Here is an 8485-nt window from a genome sequence, read left to right on the forward strand (position 1 = left end):
CTCTTTCTTCTTCTATTATATCCTTTTATTTCTCAGTATCCCCTCACACAACCCCGTGCCTGTCAGTTGATGGTTGACATTTCAAAAAATGTTTGTTGAAAGAATGAACTTTACTAACAACATAGTCTATATATGACATGGAGAAGGTCTAAGTCACCATTATTATTTATTCTAAATTAGGGTGAATTTTACAAACTATCCTGTGGATCAAGGCTCTTTAAAATAGTACGGAAAGATTCCATTGTATTTCCTGGAGAAGGAGCGCAAGCATGTGGAATGATTCTGTCACTTTGGACCATTCTGTTTCAATGTGCTAAATGCCAACTAAAAATAGAAAAAGTAGACTTCAGAGCAAAGAAAATTACCAGAGATAAAGAGAGACATTATATAATAATGTAATAAAAGGACCAATTCACCTAGAAAACGTAATAATAATTCTGTTATGAAAACATCATAATCCTAAATTCTGTTATTATGCACTTAATAACAGAGCTTCAAAATACATGAACCAAAAACTGACAGAACTAACAGGAAAAATAGGCAAATTCACAATTGTAGTTGGAGGCTTCAACATTCCTCTCAATAACTGAGCAAACAAGTAGACAGAAAATGAGCAAAGACCGAGAAGGCACAAATAACATCATGAATCAATTGGACATATTTGACATTTATAGAGCACTCTACCCAACAGCCACAGAATACACATTGTTTTGAAATGCATATGAAATGGACTTCTGAACTGTATCTTGGATCACAAAGCAAATATTAACAAATTTAAAATAATCAAAATCATACAAAGTATGTTCTCTAGTCAAAATGGAATTTAAATAGAAATTGATAATATAGAATAACTGAAAAATCACCAAACATTTTAAAGTTAAGCAACACACTTCTAAATAATCCATGAGTCAAAGATGGAGTGTCAAGGAACATTAGAAAACAGTTTGAAATGAACAAAAATGAAAATATAACAAAACAAAATGTGTGGGATGCAACTAAAGCTATGCTTTAAAAAATGTGTAACATTAAATAATTACATTAGAAAAAGAAGAAAGGCTGGGCATGGTGGCTCATGCCTGTAATCCCAACACTTTGGGAGGCCAAGGTGGGTGGACCACTTGAGGTCAAGAATTTGAGACCAGCCTGGCCAACAGGGCAAAACCCCGTCTCTACTAAAAATACAAAACTTAGCTGGGCATGGTGGCACACACTACCCAGCTACCTGGGAGGCTGAGGCAGGAGAATTGCCTGAACCTGGGAGGTGGAGGTTGCAGTGAGCCGAGATTGCACCACTGGACTCCAACCTGGGCAACAGAGCAAGACTAAGTCTCAAAAAAAAAACAAACAAAAAAGAATCAAATTATTCCACCTAAAGACACCAGACAAAGAAGAGTAAAATAGACCCAATGCAAGAAGAATAGAGAAAATAACAAAAATAACAACAGATCAATAAAATTTAAATCAGAAGAATAGAGAAAATCAATTAATTCAAAAGCTGTTTAAAAAAAAATCAGTAAAAATGATAAGCCTCTAGCAAGAAAAACACAGAGGAAACACAAATTACTAATATCAAGAATAAAAGAGGGACACCACAGATGCTGCAAACATTAAAAGGATAATAAAGGAATGTAATGAATGACTCAATACACATAAATTCCACAACTTAGATGAAATAGAATAATTCCTCAAACCAAAAATAATGAAGTTCATCTAAGATGAAACAGACACTCTGAATAGTCCTATATTTATTAAAGAAATTGAATCAGCAGTTGAAAAGCATTTTATAGAAGAAGTCTCCAGGTCTGTATGGATTCACTGGTAAATTCTACCTAACATTTAAGGAAAAAAACAAGGCCAATTGCAGAGACTCATGCCTGTAATACCAACACTGGGAGGCTGAGGCAAGAAGATTGCTTGAGCCCCGGAGTTCAAGACCAGCCTAGGCAACAAAGCGAGAGATCTCATCCCTACAAGAAATTTAAAAATTAGCTGGGCACGGTGGCATACATCTGTGGGCCTAGGTCTTCAGGAGGCTAAGGTGGGAGGATCACTAGCCCAGGAGGTGGAGGGCTCCATTTTGCCACTGCACTCCAGCCTGGGTGACAGCATGAGACTCTGTCTAAAAAGTAAATAAAGAAAATAAAATTTTAAAAAAATACAAATTCTACATAATCTTTGTCAGAAACTAGAAGAGGAGGAATACTTCTCAACCTACTTTATGATTTTGCTAACAAAATCATACAAAGACAGTAAGAAAATTATAGACCAGTATTGTAACCAACATAGATGCAAAATATCCTCAATAAAATGTTAGTAAATCAAATCCAGGAATATATAAAAAGAATAATACATGACTAAACAGTTTGTCCCAGCAATACAAGGCTGACTTAATAGTCTACAATTTTAAAAATGTAATCCACCATATTAATAGTCTAGCTCTTTCCTTCAGAGCAGGCGGCGGCGGCGGCGGCGGCGGCAGCAGCCTATGCAGCAATGGCCAAGATCAAGGCTGGAAACCTTCACCGGAAGGAGCAGCTGCTGAAACAGTTGGACGACCTGAAGGTGGAGCTGTCCCAGCTGAGCGTCGCCAAAGTGACAGACGGTGCGGCCTCCAAGCTCTCTAAGACCTGAGTCGTCCACAAATTGGACGTGTTCTCACGTTTATTAACCAGACTCAGAAAGAAAACTTCAAGAAATTCTATAAGGGCAAGAAGTATAAGCCCCTGAACCTGTGGCCTAAGAAGACACACGCCATGTGCCGCCGGTTCAACAAGCACAGATAGAACCAGAAGACCAAGCAGCAGCAACGGAAGGAGAGGCTGTACCTGCTGCAGAAGTACCCAGTCAAGGCCTGAGTGGCCCATTGTCAATAAAGCACAGCTGGCTGAGGAAAAAAAAAAAAAGTCTAAAGAAGAAAAAACATAGGAACATAATAACTGATGCAGAAGAAGCATTTGGCAAAATTCAACATATATTTATGGTAAAACCCTCAGCAAACTGGAAAAGAAGGGAACTTTCTCAAACTGATAAAGGGCATCTTCAAAAAACCTACAGGTAATAATATATTACATATTACTTATATGTGACTATACAAGTGACATGATATCACTCAATAGTGAAAGACTGAATGTTTTTCCTCTAAGACTAGAAACAAGGCAATAATGTGTACTTCTACCACACCTATTCCAACTCACATTGAACTCCCAGCCAGTGCAATATCATGAGAAAAAGGAATAAAAGTCATATAGATTGGGGGGAAAGATATAAAAAGAGTCCCTATTCTCAGATTATGTGATTGTGTAGAAAATCTCAAGGAATTTGTATTGAAAAACAAATTTCAAGACATAATTTAATTTGGCAAGGTTACAAAGTTAATAGACAAAGATCAATAATATTTCTATACACTAGTAATATACATTTGGAAATGAGAAATTTAAATAACATTTATAATAGTTTTTAAAATGAAATACATATACATATATACATGATATAAATGATATTCAATGGCATAAATCTAACAAAATAAGTACAGTATCTGTATCCTATGTACAATATAACGTTGATGACAGAAATCAAAGAAAACCTAGATAAATGAAGACATATGCCTTTCCAACCAATTAGAAGATTCAATATGGGCCAGGCACAGTGGCTCACGCCTGTAATCCCAGCACTTTGGGAGGCCAAGGCAGGCAGATCATGAGGTCAGGGGTTTGAGACCAGCCTGGCTAACATGGTGAAACCCCATCTATACTAAAAATGCAAAAAAAATTAGCCAGGTGTGGTGGCACGTGCCTGTAGTCCCAGCTACTCTGGAGGCTGAGGCAGGAGAATGGCTTGAACTCGGGAGGCAGAGATTGCAGTGAGCCTAGACTGCACCATTGCACTCCAACCTGGGCGAGAGCAAGACTCTGTCGAAAGAAAGAAAGAAAGAAAGAAAGAAAGAAAGAAAGAAAGAAAGAAAGAAAGAAAGAAAAGAAAGAAAAGAAAGGAAAGAAAGGAAAGAAAGGAAAGAAAGGAAAGAAAGGAAAGAAAGGAAAGAAAGGAAAGAAAGGAAAGAAAGGAAAGAAAGGAAAGAAAGGAAAGAAAGGAAAGAAAGGAAAGAAAGGAAAGAAAGGAAAGAAAGGAAAGAAAGGAAAGAAAAGAAAGGAAGGAAGGAAGGAAGGAAGGAAGGAAGGAAGGAAGGAAGGAAGGAAGGAAGGAAGGAAGGAAGGGAGGGGAAAGAAAGATTCATTATAATAAAGATGTTATTTTTTCCAAAGATAGTTATAGATTTAATGCATTTCTGGGCAGGCACAGTGGCTTACACGTGTAATCCCAGCACTTTGGGAGACCAAGGCAGGCAGATTGCCTGAGGTCAATCAGGAGGAGTTCGAGACCAGCCTGGCCAACACGGCAAAACTCCATCTCTACTAAAAATACAAAAATTGGCCAGGCACAGTGGCTCACGCCTGTAATCCCAACACTTTGGGCGGGCAAGGTGGGTGGATCACCTGAGGTCGGGAGTTCGAGACCAGCCTGACCAACATGGAGAAATCCCGTCTCTACTAAAAATACAAAATTAGCTGGACATGGTGGCGCATGCCTGTAATCCCAGCTACTAGGATGGCTGAGGCAGGAGAATCGCTTGAACCCAGGAGGCAGAGGTTGCAGTGAGCTGAGATCATGCCATTGCACTCCAGCCTGGGCAACAAGAGCAAAATCCCATCCTAATAATAATAATAATAATACAAAAATTAGCCGGGCATGGTAGCATGTGCCTGTAATCCCAGTTACTTGGGAGGCTGAGGCAGGAGAATTGCTTGAACCCAGGAGGCGGAGGTTGCAGTGAGCTGAGATCATACCACTGCACTCCAGCCTGGGAACAGAGACAGACTTTGTCTCAAAAATAACAATAATATTAATAAAATAAATAAATAAAAATAAGATTTAATGCATTTCCAATCAAAATGCCAGAAATATTTTTTAAAATAATAAGCTGATTCTGGTATTTATTATTATTTTTATTTTTAGTTATTTATTTATTTATTTTTTTTTTTGAGATGGAGTCTCGCTGTGTCAGATGGAGTCAGGCTGGAGTGCAGTGGCTGGATCTCAGCTCACTGCAAGCTCTGCCTCCTGGGCTTATGCCATTCTCCTGCCTCAGCCTCCCGAGTAGCTGGGACCATCTCGCCTGGCTAGTGTTTTGTATTTTTTAGTAGAGACGGGGTTTCACTGTGTCAGGTTTCGAACTCCCGACCTCAGTCGATCCGCCCACCTCGGCCTCCCAAAGTGATGGGATTACAGACATGAGCCACTGTTTCTGGTCCCGTGTTTTTTTTGTTTTTTTTTTTTTAACTGAACGACTCACCGCACCATCTTGGCGCAGCCACTGTGCTTTGCATAGCCTTGATATTTCCAAGATTCAAAATGTTTCAAACAGGATTTTAGTGACACAATTTGCAATTCTCACTCCAAATAGATTTTATGTATACATCGCCTGCAGGGGAGGTAATCCCTGCTGATAAAGTCTGCACTTCAAAGCTTCCTGCCTTATCTTCAGGTAAGGGAATTGTTTGAAGGATGTGTGTTAGTAATTACTCAGTCTTTGGGGTAGGCAGGAAGTTTGTAGTATTGCTATCAGCTTTACATTCCTATTCAGGAGCTAGGTAAGTATTCTTCCTCAAGGAAGACCCTGAGGTTTAGGAGGCTGATTTTCACACACAGCCAGTACATGGTGAAAGGGGATTTGAACTCCGGTTTGCCTGGTTTCAAAGTCTAAATCTTTTCCCCTACATCAGGTTGCCTCTTTTATTACTGAGTGAGCAACCCCACTTCCTATGAAACTGGCTCTACTTCATTCTGAGCTGTTTTTTAAAAAAATGTTCCTACTGTTCTCCCAGCTGAGGAGTTCAAATTATTCTATAGTGCAATAGCATAAACTAGTGTTTCACATGCTATGGAATTCTCAATGGGTTCATCGGTGAGTGTTGTATTTAATGGGGATTGAAAATCATATAGCATGATTGTTCATTTGATCAGCTACTTTGAAGAGACAGTAAGAGAAATAATTGCACAGAGACCAAGCATAAATAATGTTGCTTGACATGAATACTAGAATTCTAAAGCTAGATTTATAGTTTATATAAGAAAATATTTCCAGGCCGGGCGCGGTGGCTCACACCTGTAATCCTAGCACTTTGGGAGGCTGAGGCAGGTGGATCACTTGAGGTCAGGAGTTCAAGACCAGTCTGGCCAACATGGTGAAACCCTGTCTCTACTGAAAGTACAAAAATTAGCTGGGTGTTGTGGTGGTCGCCTGTAATCCCAGTTCCTCAGAAGGCTGAGGCAGGAGAACAGCTTGAACCCAGGAGGCAGAGGTTGCAGTGAGCCGAGATCTTGCCACTGCACTCCAGCCTGGGTGACAAGAGCGAGACTCTACCTCAAAAAAAAAAAAAAAAGTGGCCGGGCGCGGTGGCTCAAGCCTGTAATCCCAGCACTTTGGGAGGCCGAGACGGGCGGATCACAAGGTCAGGAGATCGAGACCATCCTGGCTAACACGGTGAAACCCCGTCTCTACTAAAAAATACAAAAAAAAAAAAACTAGCCGGGCGAGGTGGCGGGCGCCTGTAGTCCCAGCTACTCGGGAGGCTGAGGCAGGAGAATGGCGTAAATCCGGGAGGCGGAGCTTGCAGTGAGCCGAGATCGCGCCACTGCACTCCAGCCTGGGTGACAGAGCCAGACTCCGTCTCAAAAAAAATAAAAATAAAAATAAAAATAAATAAATAAATAAATAAAATAAAAAAAAAAGATTTCCAAAATTATAACCAAAATCATTAGTAGAGTATGATTAAAACACAATTCCTTTTAATAGAGCTTTTTCATGGCCACACCAACTGCAGAAAATTAAGTCAAGTTACATCAACCCTTTGTATATTGATGAGTGCTTATAACATACTAGAGGCTGGGGTGTGGTGGCTCACGCCTGTAATCCCAGCACTTTGGGAGGCCGAGGCGGACAGATCACTTGAGGTCAGGAGTTCGAAACCAGCCTGGCCGAAATGGTGAAACCCTGTCTCTACTAAAAATACAAAAAATTAGCTGGGTGTGGTGGTGCACGCCTGTAATCCCACCTACTCGGGAAACTGAGACGGGAGAATCGCTTGAACCTGGGAAGTGGAGGTTGCAGTGAGCCAAGATCATGCCACTGCACTCCAGCCTGGGCAACAGAGTGAGACTCCGTCTCAAAAAAAAAAAAAAAAAACACACACACACACACAGAAAACCCAAGCTGTTGCATGGGCCAGTGCCCAGGGCGCTCAGGGAAGAGGCCAGGACAGTTTTCTGGGAATGAGAGCCCTTCTCCTACCTTTTTAAAAGGATTCCCAGATCATTTGCAGGTTGGGGATTTGGGTCATGGGATCACTTCTTTTTTTTTTTTTTTTTTTTTGAGACGGAGTCTTGCTCTGTAGCCCAGGCTGGAGTGCAGTGGCCGGATCTCAGCTCACTGCAAGCTCCGCCTCCCGGGCTTACGCCATTCTCCTGCCTCAGCCTCCCGAGTAGCTGGGACTACAGGCGCCCGCCACCTCGCCCGGCTAGGTTTTTTTTGTATTTTTTAGTAGAGACGGGGTTTCACCGTGTTAGCCAGGATGGTCTCGATCTCCTGACCTCGTGACCCGCCCGTCTTGGCCTCCCAAAGTGCTGGGATTATAGGTTTGAGCCACCGCGCCCGGCCCATGGGATCACTTCTAATTCAGGTCTGTTTCTCACCATCTCCCAGCGGTATTTCTGGCCTGGAAAGACACCTCTTCCTACCCTGCTCCCTCCACATATTCACGAGTTTTCAAATGTTTCAATGCTTTCAAATGTTTTACATGACAACCTCCTCCCCAGACAAAAGCTTGCTGAAATAATATTTACACTTACTTACACACTCTGATGGTTTCTCCTCTATTCCATTTAATTCCATTTCTTTACAAAGCATGCTGGTTGTAACCAGCTGCATTTCTTACTCCTTAGAGGAGTAAGATTAGTAAGCCCATTGTTTGCAAAGCCCTAGCCTTAAATGAGTTATCCTCTGTTATAGGAGAGCTTTAGAAGACTCCCCACAATAGAGAGCAGCCCTGGATTCACTCTCCCTACCCATGCTGGCCCCATCCTGCCCCACACCATGTGTCCAGACTCCATGTGTCCAGACTGTACCTGGACCACAAACTGGCCTGACTTTGAGTAGACAGTTGAGAGCTTTCTACAGTTTTGGGAGTCTCAGAAGGTTCCCGACTGAACTTGCAGCTCCCTTCTCAGAGTATAGCTGATTTGGATCATAAATCTGTGAACATGGAACTGGAAGAGACTTTCCTTTTTTTTTTTTTTTTTTTTTTGAGACAGAGTCTTACTCTGTCACCCAGGCTGGAGTGCAGTGGCACAATCGTGGCTTACCACAACCTCCACCTCCTGAGTTCAAGCGATCCTCCTGCTTCAGTCTTCCAGTAGCTGGGACTACAGGTGC

General features: G+C 41.5%; 1 pseudogene; it reads left to right on the forward strand.

Annotated features, from left to right (window-relative positions):
* Positions 1-2493: 2493 nt before the first annotated feature.
* LOC102130450 (large ribosomal subunit protein uL29 pseudogene) lies at positions 2494-3155 on the forward strand (annotated as a pseudogene).
* Positions 3156-8485: the final 5330 nt, after the last annotated feature.

This window comes from Macaca fascicularis, chromosome 3 (assembly GCF_037993035.2).
Source record: "Macaca fascicularis isolate 582-1 chromosome 3, T2T-MFA8v1.1".
In the NCBI taxonomy this organism is placed as follows: domain Eukaryota; kingdom Metazoa; phylum Chordata; class Mammalia; order Primates; family Cercopithecidae; genus Macaca; species Macaca fascicularis.